The sequence below is a fragment of the Cetorhinus maximus genome, chromosome 23 (genome assembly GCF_964194155.1).
Source record: "Cetorhinus maximus chromosome 23, sCetMax3.hap1.1, whole genome shotgun sequence".
Lineage (NCBI taxonomy): Eukaryota > Metazoa > Chordata > Chondrichthyes > Lamniformes > Cetorhinidae > Cetorhinus > Cetorhinus maximus.
Window position 1 is genome coordinate 17,801,179 of NC_135901.1, and position 22,473 is coordinate 17,823,651.

At 42.6% G+C, this 22,473-nt stretch overlaps 1 pseudogene; it reads right to left on the reverse strand.

Annotated features, from left to right (window-relative positions):
* Positions 1–22,473, reverse strand: part of LOC144697862 (Ig heavy chain C region-like) — a 57,888-nt pseudogene that overhangs the window by 15,295 nt on the left and 20,120 nt on the right.

A 22,473-nucleotide genomic window follows, 5' to 3' on the forward strand; every position in this document is an offset into this window, starting at 1 on the left:
GGTGGAAGTTATTGAGTTTCTCTCGGATCTGCTCTTGTTCGGGTCCAGCCCTGGTTCCTCTCGCTGTGGTATCTTGCACAGTAATAGATGGCGGTGTCTTCAATCTTCAGGTTCGTCATGTCCAAGGAAAAGATGCTTCTTGAAGTGTCTTTGGACGCAGTAAATCGATCTTTAATTGCTGGGGCATAGCTGTTGCTGGATGAAGTATAGTAGTAAACCAGCCACTCCAGCCCCTGCCCGGGAACCTGTCGGACCCAGTACATCCTGTAGCTGCCAAGATCGAAGCCGCTGGTTTTACAGGTCAGTCTCAGGGAGCCTCCGGGGCGCCCGGTCCCTGTCTCAGGCTGAGTCAACACAATATCCGACTGGACACCTGTAAAAATATATCAAAAACACCGAGGATTAATTCTGGTGAAACAATTCCTGACTCTATAACATTCCAGAGAGAGAGATTAACACTGAGACAGTAACAGTGAGAGACTTGGACAATAAAAACTACTCACGGGATAAGAAAGTCAGCAACAAACTGAGAGAAATCGCCGACCTCATCTTTCTGGTCGCTTGGGGAAAACTGTTCTGTCCAGAACTCAGTGAACAAACCAACTCCCGGACTGTTGGATTCCGGTCCCAGTGAGCGGCATTTAAATACCCGGCAGAAGGGGGCGGGTTTCCAGGCGCCGCCTGTTGATTCCCTGGTGGAGGCGGCGACTCGATCCACGCCCCACCTTCCACATCCCCAACAGAATGGGCTCAGATATTTACAATATTGTTAAAAGTGGACATTTTACCTGTATCGGGATATTTGGCTGAATGGATTCATTGTAATGTCTTCATTGGCTCTAATGGTGAAATTGCAGTTAAGGATCAGTCCATAAATATAACTAATTCAATTGTAAATTAAGTCAATTGATTTCTACACTAATTACAAGGGGTTGAATCTAAAACGATTTAATCACATTAATAGGGAATAAAGGGACTGTTAGCCTGTGTTGCAGCAACTCCGGGTCTCTATCTCATTACAGCAATAAAATATCATCAATCATAGGAATCATTATTGATTTATGTAACTAAATGCGGGGGATGAACAAAGTGATTCTATTTACAGTGTTGGTGGCTATCGCTGTACAATTTGGGTCCGGAGATAAGAAGAATCTCCTCACATTATACAATGTCTTTCCTTGCATTTCTCGATTAGCCCCTGACCCGAAGACAGCCCTGTGAAAATTAGCGGTAAAGGAAGCCCGCCTGCCTGATGATTAAACAGTGAGTTGACCGAGAAACGTAAAATTTACACCAACTTTTGACAGAGAAATTAATGAATCTGAACGAACACGGAGATCAGCAAAATTATCCTTCAGCGTCCAAATCATTGCAGCTGATTTGATTGGCCACCGGCTGTCTATCATTCACGGATATTGGGAACACAGGATATCAGGACTTTGTGGCATATTACACAATATCAAAAGAATAAATGCTTTATCTTCCACTGAAGCAGGTCATGAACTGGTCATTTCTCCACTCATTGGCAGCTATGAGAGGGACTGTTAAATAATCGAAATCAGCGCAAATTATACTGTACAGTACACGGTCCTAATCAGGTATAAGAAATCCCTCAGGTCAATTGAAGCGCACAACTCTAAGAATATTCAAGGAATCCCTGCGGGTTTAAGGCAATTCAACAATTTTCTTTTAATTTAATTTCTTTTTAATTTTTGCCATTGCACTCATCTCATTGGACTGGGAGATTGGGACCATCAGCATCGCTCTCTCGCACTTCATGAAGCTCTTAATAAACCGGCTTCAATAATTGGAATGCCTTTTAGTTGGAAATAATATAAATTAAGTAGCATATGGTCAATTTAATATTTTCTGATCTGCTTAATCTCATAGTGTACACGGCATTCAGTAAAATATTTCCATAGATGAAATACCCTTTATAATGTGTCTTTCGTGTGTGAAACATTTATTGTTTGAATGGCTAAATCCCATTTTGTTCATTCTTATCCAAGCTAATCCGCTCCACACAGCACTTGGCAGCAAGCCAGCCGGCTGCAGTCAGGGAGGCTCGAATTTCCGATGTTGCTTACAAAAAGCATCTGGGGCTTTGTGCAGTTTATCAAAGGTCTGTTTCCTCTGTTCTAACCACTTGGCCGCATGCCAACTTCAAACCCTTAACATTGCCAACAAGACCTATTTTTAAACAAATCTACCCAGCAACAACACTGGAGTCAATTTTATTTTTTAAGTTGTGAACCTATGTGAACTGTTCCAATCTCTCAGGAAAGAAAAGTTATCCAGCTTCTCTGACACCCTGTTAGCATCAATGGCTCATTGGAGGATCTCTCCAACACATCATAATATTGTGATGGATGGATGGATAGAAAGAAATACAGACAGACTATTAGAGAGGACTCAGAGAGGGGTTGCATTTTGTAATGGATAAATATGTATATGTGATTTTTTCCCCTTTACTCTTTCACGGGATGTGGGAGTCACTGGCAAGACCAGCATTTGTTCTAATTGCCCTTGAACTGAGTGCCTTGCTAGGCCATTTCAGAGTGCAGTTAGAGTCCACCAAAATGCTGTGGATCTGGAGTCACATGTAGGCCAGTCTAGGTACAGTGGCAGATTTCCTTTCCTAAAGTACATTAGTGAACCAGATGATTTTTTCCCCCCACAATCGATGATAGTTTCACGGTTCCCTTCACTGAGACCAGCTTTTAATCCCAGGTTTATTATTGAATTTAAATTCCACTAGCTGCCATGGTGGGATTTGAATTCTTGCCCCCAGAAGAATAGCTTGGGTGCCTGGGTTACTATTCCAGTGACATTAATACAGCACCACCGTCTGGCCAAGAATGGAGGGATGACTGCAGTGATGCAGGAATGAATGAAAGTTGGATGCCTGAATGTTTTGATCAAAGAGTCAATGAATTAATTGATCGATGTAGCGATAGATTTGCCTGAAAGATGTTGTTCTACGTTCTCATCTTTGTGCTTGACTACTTCAGACCATGAAGCAGGTCCTGTATTTCATTTGTGTCAGTCTAATACCTTCCATCCTTCCAGATTTCCCGGATGAATCCCATTCCCATGCTATCAGGCACTAACGAGCTGAACGTCACCAAGAGAAGGCTGGAAATGTCCCTGTGGTACTGATGATTCTTCCCTGCTGATGGGGAATCATCATCTTTCAGACAGAAAACGGGTACATAATTCGGATTAGGATGGAGGATTGTAATATTTGGAGCATGTGGTATTTTCATTTACAACAAAACATTCAACATAACCTCAGCCAAATTAGTGAAGGTAACAGACTAAAGATTATTACTGTGGAAGCAGAAATAGTGTGAAACTCACCTGAGAGCTGCAAATGTTACCTTACCTTCCAAATGAGGGAATAACAAATCTAGACTTAAACATTTATCAACTTAACGTCAGGTCCAGGTAGTTTTATTTATACCATCACTTTACAAACCTTTACGCACTCCAGTTATATATCAGGAGTTTCTGTGTGATGATGAGGTAATTACTTGTCAATAAAGCGCAGAGGCTGCTGGGTAGCTGCTCATTCTCCTCGGTCTGATTTAATTCCATTTCCCACTGAATTCTGGGACAGATATGATTCCTTGCTGACAGAATGGTCGATGTGATCTCAATCTATGTTAATGATATTAAACAAACAGCAATTACATTTTATATTAAATAAAATGCTGATAATAATTGGTTAATGCAATTATGTATCTTTGTGAATGGATGATAGTTGGTGAATATAATTATTTATCTTTGTGAATTGCTGATAATTGGTGACTATAATTATTTATCTTGTGAATTGATGATAATAGTGAATATAACTATATATAATTATTTATCTTTGTGTGTTGATGCTAATTGACGAATATAATTATTTACCTTTGTGAGTTGATGATAATTGGTGAATATAGTTATTTATCTTTGTAATTTGATCATAATTGGTGAATATAGTTATTTATCTTTGTGAATTGCTGATAATTGGTGAATATAATTATTTACCTTTCTGAATAGATGATAATTGGTGAATATAATTATTTATCGTTGTGAATTGATCATAATTGGTGAATGCAATTATTTATCTTTGTGAATTGGTGATAATTCATTAATATAATTATTTACCTTCCTGAATTGTTGATAATTGGTGTATATAATTATTTATTTCTCTCAGCCTTTATGACCTTCGCCTTCTCTACTGAAAGATAAGATTCGTTCAGGAGATCACAGGAGATGCACACTGAAAAAAATTATCACACTATCCATAGACAAAGCCGACAGATGAGACTGCAACAACCGCAGGAATATCTCACTCATAGAGTCACAGGGAAGGCCTTTGCTCTGGTCATACTTGAAAGACTTCATCTACAGGCCGAAGCATAGTGTGGTGTTTGTGTCGGAAGATATACTCTGGACATGATCTGCTCCATATGCTCGACACTGTCAGCAGAACAGGAATCTACAAGATTTTGGGGACAATTGGATGTTCATCAAAGCTCCTCAGTCTCATTTACTCCTTCCATGACAACATACACTGCACAGATTGATTATTCCAATTTCAACAGATTCGGAATGAAGAATGGAATGAAACAGGCCTGTGTCCTATCTGTTTGGCATCTTTTTCTCATGCTGCTGATCTTTGCCTTCCCTAGAGATATGGAAGGAGTCTACTTACACACTCAGTCCAAGCTCCACAATCTAGGTGACTGAAAGCGAAGGCATAAACACATTGCATCCTGATCAGAGAATTCCTCCATGCTGATAGCCCTGTCATCAAAACGGAAACTCATCCACAAAGACTGATGAACTGACTTGTTGGAACTTGTTCTCCCTGATTATAAGCATGGAGAAAACTGTGGTCATGGGACAAGGAGTTGCATTTCCGCCATTGATCACACTAAATAACACCCGGGTGGAAGAAAACTCTGTTGCCTGGGTTCCACGGTGACAGGTGGCTACAGTGGCTGCACAACTTGATACCCACATGGGAAAAGCAGCTGCCACCTTTGGCTGACTCATGAAACACCCCTGGAATAACATCAAACTGACACTTAGGACCAAGTTGATGGTTTATAAGGCTTGTGTTCTCAGCACCTTGCTGTATGGCTGTGAAACATGGACGACTTACAGCTGTCAAGGGAAGAAGCTCCACAATTTCCATCTTCACTGCCTGATGCGCATTATGGGTATGTACTGGCAGGATAAAGTCACGAATGCAGTGGAACTCTCAAAGGCAGAGCTCCCAAGACTGCAGAGTTCATCAAACACGTGGTTTTGGTGGCTTGGGAACGTACACAGGATGGAAGATGGTCACATGCACAAGGACTTTCTGTATGATGAGGTAGCCGGAGGCAGACAACCAGTGGGACGCCCAAAGCTCCACTTCAAGGATGCTTGAAGTGAAGGCCCTAAATATCGATTATCACAACTCAGTGTAACTAACTGACGACTGAGGAAAATGGCGACACCTCCTGTGGGTTGGCGTGAACCACCACAATGACCAGCGGCTACAGCGGCTTGGCACTCCAGGCTAACACCGGGGGAAAAAACAACCCACAACGGCATTTTGTACCTTCATGTGCTGCAGTTCCGGCAGAACCTGCCTCATAACACTTGGCCTCCTCAGCTATCAGCACATCTGAAATGGATTTGTTTCCATTGTGTGTCTGTGACCTTTCATAGATGGAATGTTGTTCAGGACCTTCGTGAAATTCAGTTGCAAACAATATGATGTGCTTCTCCTTCTCTCTCTCCCTCTCCCTCACACACATAGACCAAAATGGCATTTTGTGCTTCAACTTAAGGTCTCAGCTTGACTTCCTGGGAGGCCCTGTAGCCCTTAAGTATTGAAGAAAATGACCCTAGCTGTCTTTCAGGTGGTACCATGAACCAATAAACTCTCCCTAACACTATGTTTGTTGAGGTGGACATTAAAGTTCCCATCGTCTCTATGCAGTGCCCTGATCAACATCCCTCCCTTTAATCAAGATGAACAAAGTTACATCACCAGGAATTGGGCCGCTTTACTCTGGTGCTGACTTTAACGTGCGCTAAACAACCACGTTCATCTGCAATTAGTTGAATTTTGTTAAATTTTGACACCTCTCGCAGAAGGCGATGTGGTACTACATCTGAGGAAGTGGATTCTTGATACAATAATGTCAAAGATCTAACCTGACAGCGACATTTTCATAATAGCTGCAATTACAAAGTTTGGCCAGCAGATGGATGTGAAATCTTGATGGATACATTCTATGAAGCAGGCATTGTCTCAATTAATACAGCACTGGGCCCTGTCTCTGTCTTTTTAAATTGGACTCCATCTATTTTTATGTTAGACCAAACACTGTCTCTGTTTATATTTCTCTGTACTCTGTTTCAATTAATACTGCACCAGACAATACCAATATTTATATCACATAGTCTGGAAGATCCCACATCCAACGGATTGGATTTACCTCTGCAGTCCTGTCACATCCAGTCGTTAATGGTGGTGGACATTTAAACAAATAATTGGATAATGGGGCTGCACAAAATTGTGGGTCTGGAGTTATATGTTTGGGAGGCGGTGGCGTAGTGGTATTCTCAATGGGCTAGTAATTTGCTTGGGATCTGTGTTTGAATTCCACCACGGCAGATGATGAAATTTGAATTCAAAAATCTAATGATGATCATGAGACGATTGTCATAAAAACCCATCTGGTTCACACTAATGCCAACTGGTCTGGGCTGCATGTGACTGCAACCCCACAGCAATGTGCTTGACTCTTAAATAGCCTAACAAGCCAGACTGTTCTCAAGGGCAATTAGGGATGGGCAATAAATGCTGGCCTACCCAGTGCCGCCCAAATTCCCATGAGCGAAGAATAAAATGTAGGCTGGGTAAGGGCGGCAGATTTTCTTCTCTAAAGGACACCGGTGAACCAGGTGGATGTTTAATATAATCGAAAAGAGTTTCGTGGTCACCATGATTGAGATGAGCTTTCAATTCCAGATTTATTAATTGAATTTGGATTCCACATGCTGCCATAATGGGATTCAAACCCCTATCCCCAGGGAAAAGGCCTGGATCTCTGGGTTACGAATCCAGTGACGTTCCTACTGCATGATCGTCCCTCCCACGTTATACAGGATCCTGGTTCGATTATTAATGTCCTGGGAACTACTTTATTTCTATTGTGCTGGATCAGGCCCTCTGTTTGTATTAAAATAGACACCATCTCGTTAATAAAAACAAAAAACTGCGGATGCTGGAAATCCAAAACAGAAACAGAAATACCTGGAAGAACTCAGCTGGTCTGGCAGCATCGGCGGAGAAGAACAAAGTTGACGTTTCGAGTCCTCATGACCCTTCAACAGAACTAAGTAGAAATAGGAAAGGGGTGAAAAATAAGCTGGTTTAAGGGGGAGGGGGGAGGGGGAAGAAGGGGGGGGGGGGTTTGTTGGGACAAACAAGCAGTGATAGGAGCAGATAACCAAAAGATGTCACAAACAAAAGAACAAAGTGGTGTTGAAGGTGGTGATATTATCTAAAAGAATGTGCTAATCAAGATTGGAGAGCAGGACGAGCAAGGTAGCTCTAGTGGGGGTGGGGTGAAATAAACCATGGGTGGAATACATTTAAAAATAATGGAAATAGGTGGGAAAATAAAATTATTGGAAAAAACAAAAGGGAGGGGGAAGAAAGGGGGTGGGGATGGAGGAGGGAGTTCAAGATCTAAAGTTGTTGAACTCAATATTCAGTCCGGAAGGCTGTAAAGTGCCTAGTCAGAAGATGAGGTGCTGTTCCTCCAGTTTGCATTGAGCTTCACTGGAACAATGCAGCAAGCCAAGGATAGTCATGTAGGCAAGAGAGCAGGGTGGAGTGTTAAAATGGCAAGCGACAGGGAGGTCTGGGTCATTCTTGCAGACAGACTGAAGGTGTTCTGCAAAGCGATCGCCCAGTCTTCGTTTGGTCTCTCCAATGCAGAGGAAACTGCATTGGGAGCAACGAATGCAGTAGACTAAGTTGGGGGAAATGCAAGTGAAATGCTGCTTCACTTGAAAGGAGTGTTTGGGCCCTTGGACGGTGAGGAGAGAGGAAGTGAAGGGGCAGGTGTTGCATATTTTGCGTATGCATGGGGAAGTGCCATTGGTGGGGGTTGAGGAGTAGGGGGTGATGGAGGAGTGGACCAGGGTGTCCCGGAGGGAACGATCCCTACGGAATGCCGCCAGGGGGGGTGAAGGGAAGATGTGTTTGGTGGTGGCATCATGCTGGAGTTGGCGGAAATGGCGGAGGATGGTCCTTTGAATGCGGAGGCTGGTGGGGTGATAAGTTAGGACAAGGGGGACCCTATCATGTTTTTGGGAGGGAGGAGAAGGCGTGAGGGCGGATGCGTGGGAGGTGGGCCGGACACGGTTGAGGGCCCTGTCAACTATCGTGGGTGGAAAACTTCGGTTAAGGAAGAAGGAGGACATGTCAGAGGAACTGTTTTTGAAGGTAGCATCATCAGAACAGATGCGACGGAGGCGAAGGAACTGAGAGAATGGGATGGAGTCCTTACAGGAAGTGGGGTGTGAGGAGCTGTAGTCGAGGTAGCTGTGGGAGTCGGTAGGCTTGTAATGGATATTGGTGGACAGTCTATCACCAGAAATTGAGATAGAAAGGTCAGGGAAGGGAAGGGAAGTGTTAGAGATGGACCATGTGAAAATGATGGAGGGGTGGAGATTGGAAGCAAAATTAAAAAATTTTTCCAGGTCCCGACAAGAGCATGAAACAGCACCAAAGTAATCATCGATGTTCCCGAGAAAGAGTTGTGGGAGGGGGCCGGAGTAGGACTGGAACAAGGAATGTTCCACATACCCCATAAAGAGACAGGCATAGCTGGGGCCCATGTGGGTACCCATAGCCACACCTTTTATTTGGAGGAAGTGAGAGGAGTTAAAGGAGAAATTGTTCAGTGTGAGAACAAGTTCGATCAGACGGAGGAGAGTAGTGGTGGATGGGGATTGTTCGGGCCTCTGTTCGAGGAACAAGCTGAGAGCCCTCAGACAATCCTGGTGGGGGATGGAGGTGTAGAGGGATTGGACGTCCATGGTGAAGAGGAGGCAGTTGGGGCCAGGGAACTGGAAATTGTTGATGTGACGTAAGGTGTCAGAGGAATCACGGATGTAGGTGGGAAGGGACTGGAAAGGTGGAGAGAGAAGGGAGTCAAGATAGCGAGAAATGAGTTCCGTGGGGCAGGGACAGGCTGACACAATCAGTCTGCCAGGACTGTCCTGTTTGTGGATTTTGGGTAGGAGGTAGAAGCGGGCCGTCCGAGGTTGGGCGACTATCAGGTTGGAAGCTGTGGGAGGAAGATCTCCAGGGGAGATGAGGTCAGTGACAGTCCTGGAAACAATGGCTTGATGTTCAGTGGTGGGGTCATGGTCCAGGGAGAGGTAGGAGGAAGTGTCTGCGAGTTGACGCTCAGCCTCCGCGAGGTAGAGGTCATTGCGCCAGACAACAACAGCACCACCCTTGCCATCTCATTAATGTTCCACTAGAAGCCATCTCAGTTTGCATTGCACTGGACCCTGTCTCCATTTATATTACATTAGGCCCTGTCTCTGTTTATATTAAACTAGGCCCTGTCTCTGTTTATATTACATCTTGACTATGTCTATATTTCCCAGACCTGGCCATTTTAACTACGGCGCTAGACTATGTCTCTGAAGAAGAATCATACGGACTCGAAACGTTAACTCTGTTTTTCTCTCTCCACATGTGTTGTTAGACCTGCTGAGTTTGTCCAGCATTTTCTGTTTTTATTTCAGATTTCCAGCATCCGCAATGTTTTGCTTTAATCTATGCCTCTGTTTCAATTATGGCTGTGTTACTCCATGCTTCTGCGAGATGAGAGAAAATATTATAAATAAACGTGTTAGGCCAGAAATCGGTATATCGCAGTAGCCTGAAACGGGCGGTAACGGATCGGCCATATATGCTACGCAGCACTTGATATTCATTTTTCGTGCAGTCAGCAGAATTAGATTTCAGATATCCCTGCTTTTCCAGCGCCAAAGACCAATTTCTCACCTATAGAGTTGTATGTGCAGGAGGATGCAGGGCATTGTGTTCCCATGTGCTGTTGCCCTTGTTATTCTGGGAGGTGGAGGTCACAGGTATGGAAGGTGCTGTTGAAGAGGCCTTGGCGAGTTACTGCAGAGCATCTTGTGGATGGTACACATTGCAGCCACTGTGTGTCGGTGGTGAAGGGAGTGAATATTTAACTCCTGGATGAGGAGCCTATCAAGGGGTTGATTTCCCCTGGTTGGCGTGGAGATTCTTGAGTGTTGCTACAGCTACATTCGTCCAGGAAAGTACACAACTTCCAACAGACATCTGACTTGCAGATTTTCAGATGGTGGAAAGGCTTCGGGGAGCCTGGAGGTGAGTTATTCACCACAGAATCCCCAGCCTCTGACCTACTCTTGTAGCCACAGTATTTATATGGCTGGTCCAGTTCAGTTTCGGTTCAGTGGTACCCACACGACGTTGATGGTGGGTTTCAGCGGAGGGAATGCCTTTTGAACTTTGAGGAGAGATGATTGGTTTCTTTACTGTTAGAGTTGGTCATTGCCTGGCACTTGTGTGTTGCTTATATCACTTGCAACTTATCAGCTGAAAGATGAATTTTGTCCAGTTCGGAATGCAACAATAAGGAAGGTTTCATTATCTGAGAGGTCATAAATGGAACTGAACGCTGTGTAAATATGAGCGAACATGCCCACTCCTGACCCTGTGATGAAGGGAAAGCCATTGATGAAGCAGCTGATGATGGTTGGGCCAGTTCTCTAAGCGACCCCTCGAACGATGTCCTGGTGCTGAGATGATTGGTCTCCAAGAAGCACAACATCTTCATACACGCTCGGTGTGACTCCAACCAGTGGAGAAACTTCCCCCTGATTCCCATTGACGTGACAATTCCCAAGGCTTCTTGATGCCACACTCAGTCAAACACTGCTTTGACACTAAGTACTAAAGCACTCACACATAATGTCTGGAAGTTCGCTATCCCGTCCACGTTCAGACCAAGTTTACAATGAGCTTTGAAGCTGCTGATTCGGGTGGATCCAGTCTGAGCTTTGGTGAGCAGGTCGGCGACACCTTCCATCACTTTACTGATCATCGAGAGTAGACTGATTGAATAGCAAGGGGACAGGTTTGATCTGTTTTCCATTATATATAGTGTTCTAGCTTCACACAATGGTTCGTCATTTTCAGCTATGCCTAGTTTTGTTTATGACCTGCTGTTCTACATTCCTCATTGTCACCAGGCTGGGTGTTAAAATCATGGACTCATAGACATTTACAGCACAGAAGGAGGCCATTCAGCCCATTGATTCCACACTGGTCAACAAAGATCTGACGACAATAATCCCACTTTCCTATGCTTGGCCCATGGCACAGGAGGCTATGGCAGCTAAAGTGAACATTTAAATACTCCATAAACGTTACGAGAGTTTCGTACTCAACCACCCTTTCAGGCAGTAAGTTCCAGATTCCTACCACTCTCTGGGTGAAAAAAATTCTCCTCAACTCTCCACTTAGCCTTCCATCACTTACCTTAAATCTCTGCCCCCTGGTTATTGGCACGTCTACTAATTGAAAAAGTGCCTTCCCATCCACCCTATCTATGCCCCTCATAATATTTTACATCTCCATCAGGTCCCCTTTCAACCTTCGTTGCTCCAAGGAAAACAGCCCCAGCCTTTCCAATATTTCCTCACAGCTCAGACTCTCCAGCCCAGGCAGCATCCTGGTAAATCTCCTCTGCACTCTCTCCAGTGCAATCATATCCTTCCTATCATGTGGTGGCCAGAGCTGCACGCAGGGCTCCAGTTGTGGCCTAACCAGCATTTTATACAGTTCCAGCATAACCTCCCTGCTCTTGTACTCTATGCCTCAGCTAATAAAGGCAAGTATCCCGTACGCCTTCTTAACCACCTCATCTACCTGCCCTGCTACCTTCAGGGACCTGTGGATAGGTACACCAAAGTGTGAGTGAGGGATATTCTGGTCCATGAGATCACATGTTGGGATTGAATGCAATTATTCTGCTGCTGATGGCCAACAGCATCTCGTTGATGCCAAGTTTTGAGCTGCTATATCTGTTCTGAATGTATTGCATTTAGCACAGCAGCAGTGAAGCACAACACAATAGAGAATGTGCTCAGTGTGAATACCAGCCTTGGTTTAAACAAGGACAGTGCAGGGGTCAATCACACCTATATCAAGAGTGTGATGGGCCGGAGATGTTTTCTATTGTGTTGGCTCTCTAACGATCTGTGGCAGGTCCAGTCTGGTCATATTATACTTAACATAACAGATATGTCATTCAGGGCTCATCCAGCTCAGTCATTAGTGGTCTTGTCAAATGGTAATTGATTTTGCAAATTCACAGCACATTCATTGCCCTTGCTACCCTCAGTGTTTCTTCCAAGTAGTGCTAAAGATGAAGGAGTACAGATTCATCAGCGAGGGAGCGGAATCACCAGGAGGTATCTCCACGCATACTGTATCTGGCTCTGTGGGACTTCAGGACATCTGTTATCAATATTGCTGCACTGCACCATGTCTCTGTTTATATTACACTGTCTCATTGTTACTGCTCTAGTCCACGTTTCTGTTTCTGGAACACTGGTCCCTGTCTCAGTTATTGATGCACTCCACCATGTCTCTGTTCAGATTACACTGGGCCAGCCTCATTATTACTGCTGTAGTCCATGTTTCTGTTTCTGTAACACTGGACACTATCTCGGTTATTGCTGCACTCCACTGTGTCTCTGTTCATACGACACTGGGCCTGTCATATTGCTACTGCTCTAGTCCATGCTTCTGTTTCTGTAACATGAGATCCTGTCTCAGTTATTTATGTAATTGTCCTCTGTTTATATTACATTGATATATTCCCTTACTTTATTGCACTAGACCCTAGAAATAGTAGTTAAATTTCAACAGCTGCAAGGTAAGAGAGATCTGTGGTTTATAAACACAAATCTGGGATGCAGGGAGGACAAGTCACGACATCTAAATAGGCACCCATGATAATTGTCCCCGGAAGAATTTTTGCATCCTTACTGTTCCCACCATCTTGCTGTATTATCTTCACTATTTCCACCCCAACCAATTTCCACGTTGTTGCACTTGTGCAGTGCAAGAATAACTGAGGCAGGTCATAATGTAATTTAAATACAGACATGATCTAGCGCAGAATTGAGACAGCATCTGCTGAAATACAGAGACAGTTCTAGATCAATATATAAAGAGACATGTCAAGTATAATATAAACAGAGACAGGGCCTTGTTTAATAGAAGCAAAGGCAGGGTCGAGAGTAATATAAACAGAAACAGGGTCCAGTGTAATATAAATAAAGACAGGGTCTAGTGTAATATAAACAGAAATAGGGTCTATTGTATTATAAACAGTGACAGGGTCTAGTGTATTATAAACATACAGGGTCCAGTTTAATTTAAACAGGGACAGGGCATGGTGCAATATAAACAAAGACAGCATCGAGTGCAAAAATAAAACAGAGACATGTCGAGTATAATATTAACAGAGACATGTCGAGTGTAATATAAACAGAGACAGGGCCTAGTGTAATACAAACAGAGACAGGGTTTAATGCAATATAAACAGAAACAGGGTCTAGTGCAGTGTGAACAGAGACATGTTGAATGTAATATCAACTGGGACAGGGCCTAGTGCAATATGAACAGAGGCACCATCTAGTGCAAGATACACAGAGGCATGTCGAGTATAATATAAACAGGGGCATGTTGAGTGTCATATAAACAGAGACAGGGCCGAGAGTAATGCAAACAGAGACAGTGTCTGTTGCAATATAAACAGAAACATGTCAAGTATAATGTAAACAAAGACATGTCGAGTGTAATATAAACAGGGACAGGGTCTGGCCTGTGTAATATAAACAGGGACAGGGCCACGGTCGAATGCAATATCAAGACCGGGTCCACTGTCCCATCAAGCACTCCCAGGATAGGTGCAGCATGGGGCCAGGCACAAAATTTAAAACTCCCTCTACATTGTCATATTGAACACTCCCAGGGAAGGTATAGCACGGGTCAAAGTGAGTGAAACTCCCTCGACACTGTCACCATGAAACACTCCCAGGGCAGGTACAGGATGGGTTAGATACGGTGAGACACGGCCTAGTGTAATGCAGAGACAAGGCCCACGGCTCCATCAAACAGCCACAGGTGTAGCATGGGGCAAGATTAATGATGTAAAGCTCCCTCTATGTTGTCACATGAAAAACTCCCAAGGCAGGTAAAGCACGGCTTAGATTCAGAGCGAAACTCTCTCTACACTGTCGCCATCAAACATTCCCAGGACAGGTACAGCACAGCTTCGATGCAGGGTAAAACTTCCTCTACACTGTCCGCTCAAACACAGTCAAGGTGTGTAGGGTAAGGGTACGATGCAGTGTAAAGTTTCCTCTGCACTCTTCATCAGACATTTCCCAGGCTGCTCGACGCTGGGGGCAGGTAAAGAGGAAAGATGCCTCTGCACCGTCACATCAGGCATTCACAGGGCTTAGATATGGGGCAAATCTCCCTCTATACTGTCTCATCAAACACAGCCATGTCAAATACAGCGTGGTTTAGATGCAGAGTAAAGCTCCCTCTAAACTGCTCTATTAATTACTCCCAGGTCAGGAATAGCACCGTTTAGATACAGAGTAAATCTCCCTCTACACAGTCGTATCGAACAATCCTCGGACAGTTACAGTGCAGGTTAGGTGCAAAGTAATGCTCCCTCTTCACTGGCCCATCAGACACTCCAAAGGCAGGGACAGCAAGGGTTAGATACAGGGAAAGATCCTTCGGCATGGCCACATCAAATCCTCGCTACTGGCTGCAACACAGGTTAGGTGCAGAGTAAAGTTCATCTGCAGTTTCCCATCAAGCACTCCCAGGTCATTGAATACTCAAAACAGATTTAGAGTAAAGTTCCCTCCACGGATTCCAATCCATTTCATTAGATCCATTTAGTTTGAAGTGTCTGAATCGTGCTGGGAGAATACATTGGCTAGACATTGACTTCATGTTGTGGAGTGAAGACAATGACCCATGGTGGAGAGACAAGACAAAGAACCAGAGAGGAGAAAGAGACAGAGAGAGAGAGAGGATACAGGAAATCTTTACAAACACATTTGCCGTGTCATTATATATCGTGATAATTGGGAATCTTTCTTATTTCTGAACTTAGATATCATCATGACATAATTCTTATATAACTGATTTTAAAAATGCCCAAAAAACAATTGCTACTGAAATCGGTTGATGTATTTGCATGTTTGACTCTATTTCTGTGCTGTATTGGTGGGGAAATATTTGTTGTGTTTTTGTGTCTCCAGAATCTAATCTGGGACTTCTATTTCTGTGTTTATTTACATAAACGCCTCACTGATTTCAATGAAGTGTTCATGGCAGCAAAACCAGATAAACACAGACACTTATTGATTGGTTTCAACTCAAAACAAGGGTTGATTTTAAGAATATTGACAGTTGGTACAAAATTAATAGAAACGTCTTCAACATTCATTAGAACAGATGTTATTTATTTCAAACAATTAAAAATACATTTAAATTAATAATTCAGTTCTGAAAGTTCTACTATCTCAATCAATGAAGAATCTTTGAACAGGCTGGGATTCCACTGAATGTCAATTTGATGGAAGATTTAACCGAGTTAAACAGGGCAATTTAAAACAGCAGCCAGAGGAGCAACCCATAATCATATTAATCTCAGAGTTTTCAACATATCACAAAGGGCATTTTAAAATGTTAACACTTGGAAAGAATTTGCATTTATAGAACGTTGCTCACGACCCCATAAAATCCTAAAATCCTTAAAACTCGTTGATGTAGTTTTGTTGAAGTTTAGTCACTGCTGTGATGTTGGAAATCCATCCGGTGATTTGTGCACAGCAAACTCCCACGAATGAAGCTGTGAAAGATGATTAGATGATATGTGATTTTAGTTGAAGAATGAATATTGGTGGAGGATAGTGGGAAAAACAGTCCTGTTCTATAGAATGGTACCAAGGGAGATTTTTCACCTGTCATCGACCTGAAAGTTTGACCTGTTTCTCTCTCTATTGATGCCCACTGACCTGCCGAGTGGTTATTTTTTTTGTCTTGCTTTAGATTTCCAGAATCCGCAGTATTCTGCAGCATTTTAATTCATCCTTGGGATATGGGCGTCAATGATGAAGTAATTCTTGCACTTGGCCCTGTCTTAGTTTATATTAATCCAGACCATATTTCAGGAATCCCTACACTGGATACTGTCTCAGTTTAGCTTAATTTAGACCCTGTATCAGTAATCAGTGCAGTGGACCTTGTCTCAGTTTGTATTAGCCTAGACCTTTTATCAGTAATCACTGCACTAGGACTTGTCTCAGTCCATAATAATCTAGGCCCTGTATCTGTATTCTCTGTACAAGATCCTGCCTCAAATTATATAAATCTAGAGCCTGTATCAGTAAACACTGCACTGGAAACTGCCTCAGTTTATATTGAGCTAGATCCTATATCAGTAATCTCTGCACTAGAGCCTGTCTCACGTTATATTAATCAAGACCCTGTATCAGCAATCACTGCACTAGACCCTGTATCAGTAATCACTGCACTAGACCCTTTACCAGTAAACACTGCAGTGTGTCCTGCCTCAGTATAAATCAGTCCAGACCCTGTATTAGTAATCACTGCACTAGAAACTGTCTGAGTTTATATTAATCTAGACCTGTATCATTCATCAGTGCACTAGACCCTGCCTCGGTTTATATTGATCTAGGCCCTCTATCAGTTACGTCTGCATGAGACCTGTCTCAGTTTATATTAATCTAGTCCCTCTATCAGTAATCACTGCACTAGACCAAGTCTCAGTTTGTATTAATTTAGTTCCTGCAGCAGTAATCACTGCAACAGCCCCAGTCCCAGTTATATTTATCTCGGCCCCGTATCAGTAAACACCGTACCAGGCCCTGTTTCAGTTTATATTAAACTAGGCCTGTATCAGTAATCACTGCAATAGCTGCTGTCCTCATTTTTATTTATCTTGGCCCTGTATCAGTAATCTCTGCACTCAGTTCATATCAATCTAGATCCTGTATCAGTAATCAATCCATTAGACACTGTCTCAGTTTATATTAGTCCAGAGCCTGTATCAGTAATGACAGAATTAGTGAATGCCTCAGTATATATTAGTCCAGATATTGTATCAGGTACTGCACTAGACCCTGTCTCAGTTTATATTAATCTAGACCCTGTATCAGTTATCACTGCAATAGGCCCAATCTCAGTTTATACTTATCTCGGCCCTTATATGTAATCACTGCACTAGCCTCTGTCCTAGTTTACATTTATCTCGGCCCTGTATCAGTAATTACTGCACTAGGCCCTGCATCAGTTTATGTTAATCCAGACCCTGTATCATTAATCTCTTCACTGTGCCCTGCCTCAGTTTTTATCCATCGAGACTCTGTATCAGTAATCTGTGCACTAGGCCCTGTATCAGGTTATATTAATCTAGACCCTGTATCAGTAATCACTAAACTGGACACTGTCATGGTTTATATTAATCCAGACCCCGTATCAGTAATGATTGCATTAGAGCCTGTCTGATTTTATATAAATCCAACCTTGTATCACTAATCAATGCACAAGGCCCTATCTCAGTTCATCTTAATCTGGTGCCTGTATCAGTAATCACTGCAGAATGCCCTGACTCAGTATATGTCAATCTGGACCCTGTTTAAGTAATCACTGCACTTGGCTCTGTCTTAGTTTATATTAATCTGGACCCTGCAACAGTAATCACTGCACTGGACACTGTCTCAGTTTATATTGTTCTAGGCCCTGTATCAGTTATCTCTGCACTAGAGCCTGACTCAGATTATATTTGTCTACACCCTGTATCAGTATTCATTGCACTATGCCCTGCCTCACTTCATATCAACCTAGACCCTGTAACAGTAATCACTGCATTTGGCCCTGTCTCAGTTTATATTAATCAAGACCCTTAATCAGTAATCATTGCACTGAACACTTTCTCAGTTTATATTGATTCAGACCCTGCATCAGGAATCACTGCACTAGACCCTATCTCAGTTTATTTTAACCTAGACCCTGTATAATAATCAATGCAATGGATGCTCTCACTTTGTATTAACCTGGGCCCTGTATTATTAATCACTGCAATAGCTGCTGCCTTCATTTTTATTCATCTAGGCCCTGTATCAGTGAACACTGCATCAGGCCCTGTCACAGTTTACATTAAAATAGGCCCTGTATCAGTAATCACTGCACTTGGCCCTGTCTCAGTTAATATTTATTTAGACCCTGTATCAGTAATCACTGCACTCAATTCATATCAATCTAGATCCTGTATTAATAATCAATTCATTGGACAATGTCTCAGTTTATATTAGTCCGGAACCTCTATCAGTAATGACAGAACAAGAGGATGCCTCAGCTTATATTAATCCAGATACCGTATCAGTATTCACTGCACTAGACCCTGTCCCTGTCTCAGTTTATATTAGCCTAGACCCTGTATCAGCAATCACTGCAGTAGGCCCAGTCTCAGTTTATATTTATCTCGGCCCTGTATCAGTAAACACTGCACTGGACAATGTCTGAGTTTATGTTAACCTAGACCCTGTATCAGTAATCACTGCACTAGATCCTGTCTCAGTTAATATTAATCTAGACCCTGTAATCAGTAATCACTGCACTTGTTGTCTGAGTTTATATAGATCAAGACCATGTATCAGTAAACACTGCACTAGACCCTGTCTCAGTTTCTATTAATCTAGACCATGTATTGGTAATGACTGCACTGGACACTGTCACAGTTTATATTGATCTGGATCCTGTATCATTAATCACTGCACTAGCCTCTGTCTTAGTTTATGTGTCAGTAATCTCTGCAGCATGCTCTGCCACAGTATTTATCAATCTAGACTCTCTATCAGTAATCACTACACTAAACTCTGTATCAGTTTATATTAATCGAGACCCTGTATCAGTAATCACTGCACTGGGCACTGTCTCAGTTTATATTGATCCAGACCCTGTATCAGTAAATATTGCATTAGAGTCTGTCTGATTTTATATAAATCCAACCTTGTATCACTAATCACTGCACTAGGTCCTGTCTCAGTTCATCTTAATCTGGAGCTTTTATCAGTAATCACTGGGCTTGGCCCTGTCTCATTTTATATTAATATGGACGCTGTGTCAGTAATCATTGCACTTGGTCCTGTCTCAGTTTGTAGCAACCTAGACTCCATAACAGTAATCACTGGGCTTGGCCCTGTCTCAGTTTATATTAATCTAGACCCCATGTCAATAATCACTGCACTGGGCACTGTCTTAGTTTATATTGATCCAGACCCCGCAACAGTAATCACTACATTTGGCCCTATCTCAAGTTTTATTAATGTAGACTCTGTATCACTAATCACTGCACTAGGCCCTGCCTCACTTTATATCAGCCTAGACCTCCTATCAGTAATGAATGCACTAGGCCCTGTCACAGTTTATATTGATCTAAATCCTGTGTCAGTAATCACTGCACTAGACATTGTCTCAGTTGACATTGATCTAGACCTTTTTAAGTGTCAGTTCATATTATATTCTGCCTTCCTCAGTTTTTATCAATCTAGACACTGTATCAGTAATCATCGCACTATGCCCTGCCTCAGTTGATATGAAAAAGGCCCTCTATCAGTAATTACTGCACTAGACCCTGTCTCAGCTTATATGGATTTAGGGCCTACATCAGTAATTACTGCACTAGGCCCTGTCACAGTTTATATTGATCTAGACCCCATGTCAGTAATCACTGCACTGGACACTGCCTCAGTTTATATTGAGCAAGAGCCTGTATTAGTAATCACTGCAGTAGACACTGTCTGAATTGATGTTGATCCAGACCTGTATAAGTAATCATACACTTGACGCTATCTCAGTTTATATTCAACTTGGCCCCATATCAGTTATCTCTGCACTAGACTCTGTCTCACTTTGTATTAGCCCAGTCCTTCGATCAGTAATCACTGCACTAGATCCAGTCTCAGTTTATACTAATTTAGTCCCTGCAGCAGTAATTACTGCAAGAGCTCCTGTCCCAGTTATATTTATCTAGGCCCTGTATCAGTGAAATTTCACCAGGCCCTGTCTCAGTTTATGTTGGTTCAGATGCTGTTTCTGTAATCACTGCACTTGACCCTGTTCTGGTTATTATAATTTGCATCCTGAACCAAAAACCACGGCACTGGACTATTTCTCAGTTTATATTAGTCTAAAGCCTGTTTCAGTAATCACTGCATTATACCCTGTCTCAATTTATATCAATCTAGTCCCTCTATCAGTAATCACTGCACTAGGCCCTCTCTCAGTTCATATTAACCTAGAACCTGTATCAGTAATCACTGTAACGGCCCTGTCTCTGGTTATATTAATCTAGCGCCTGTGTCAGTAATCACTGCACTAGACCCTGTCTCATTTTACATCAGTTCAACCCTGTATCACAAATCACGGCATTAGGCCCTGTCTCAGTTTATATCAATCTAGACCCTGTATCAGTAATCACTGCACTTGGCCCTGTCTCATGTTCATATTCATCTCGACTCTTTATCAGTAATCACTGCACTAGACCCTGCATCATTTTATATCAATTGAGACCCTTTATCAGTAATCACTGCACTTGAGCCTCTCTCTGTTTATGTTAATCTAGGCTCTGTGTCAGTAATCACGGCAGCAGGCCCTTTCTCAGTTTATATTTATCTCGGCCCTGTATCTGTAATCACTGCACTGGACATTGTCTGAGTTTATATTGATTGAGGCCCTGTATCAGTAAACACTGCACTAGATCCTGCCTCAGTTTATATTAATCTAGATCCTGTTTCGGTCATCACTGCACTATGGCTTGCCTCAGTTTATATTAGTTCAGATCGTCTTTCAGTAATCATGGCACTAGGCTGTGTCTCAGTTTATATTAACCTCGACCCTGTACCAGTAATGACTGCACTAGACCTTGTCTCAGTTTGTATTAATCCAGACCCTGTATCAGTAATCACTGTACTAGGACCTATCTTAGTTTATATTGATCTAGACCCTCTATCAATAATCACTGCACTGGACATTGTCTGTGTTTATATTGATAGAGACCACATGTCAATAAACACTGCATTAGGCCCTGTGTCAGTTTACGTTGAACTATGCCCTGTATCAGTAATCACTGCAAAGGGCACTGTCTCAATTTAGATTAATCTTGACCCTGTATTAGTCGTCTAAGCACTATGCCCTGCCTCAGTTTGTTTCAATCTAGACCCCTGTATCAGTAATTACTGCACAGGACCCTGTCTCAGTTTATATTAACTTAGAGCCTGCATCAGCCATCACTGCACAATGCCCTGCCTCAGTTTATATCAATCAAGACCCTGTATCCGTAACCTTTGCACTAGGCCCTGTCTCAGTTTATATTAGCCTAGACCCTGTATCAGTTATCTCTGCACTAGAGCATGTCTCAGTTTATATTTCTCTCGGCCCTGAATCAGTAAACACTGTACAGAACATTGTCTGAGTTTATATTGATCAAGGCCATATGTCAGTAAACACAGCACCAGATTCAGCCTCAGTTTCTATTAATCTAGACCCTGAATTAGTAATGACTGCACTGGGCACCATCTCAGTTTATATTGATCCGGATCCTGTATCATCAATCACTGCACTAGGGTCTGTCCTAGTTTATATTTGTCTCAGCCCTGCATCAGTAATCACTGCACTCGGTCCTGCATCAGTTTATGTTAATCTAGACCCTGTATCATTAATCTCTTCAATGTGCCCTGCCTTAGTTTCTATCAATCTAGACTCTGTATCAGTAATCACTGCACTAGGCCCTGTATCAGTTTATATTAATCTAGACCCTGTATCAGTAATCACTGCACTAGGCCCTGTATCAGTTTATATTAATCTTGACCCTGTATCAGTAATCACTGCACTGAACACTTTCTCAGTTTATATTGATTCAGACCCTGTACCAGTAATCACTGCACTAGACCCTATCTCAGTTTATTTTAACCTAGACCGTGTATAATAGTTAGTGCAATGGATGCTCTCACTTTGTATTAATCTGGGCCCTGTATTAGTAATCACTGCAATAGCTGCTGCCCTCGTTTTTATTCATCTAGGCCCTGTATCAGTGAACACTGCACCAGACCCTGTCTCAGTTTACATTAAAATAGGCCCTGTATCAGTAATCACCGCACTTGGCCATGTCTCAGTTAATATTTATTTAGACCCTGTATCAGTAATCACTGCACTCAATTCATATCAATCTAAATCCTGTATTATTGATCAATGCATTGGACACTGTCTCAGTTTAT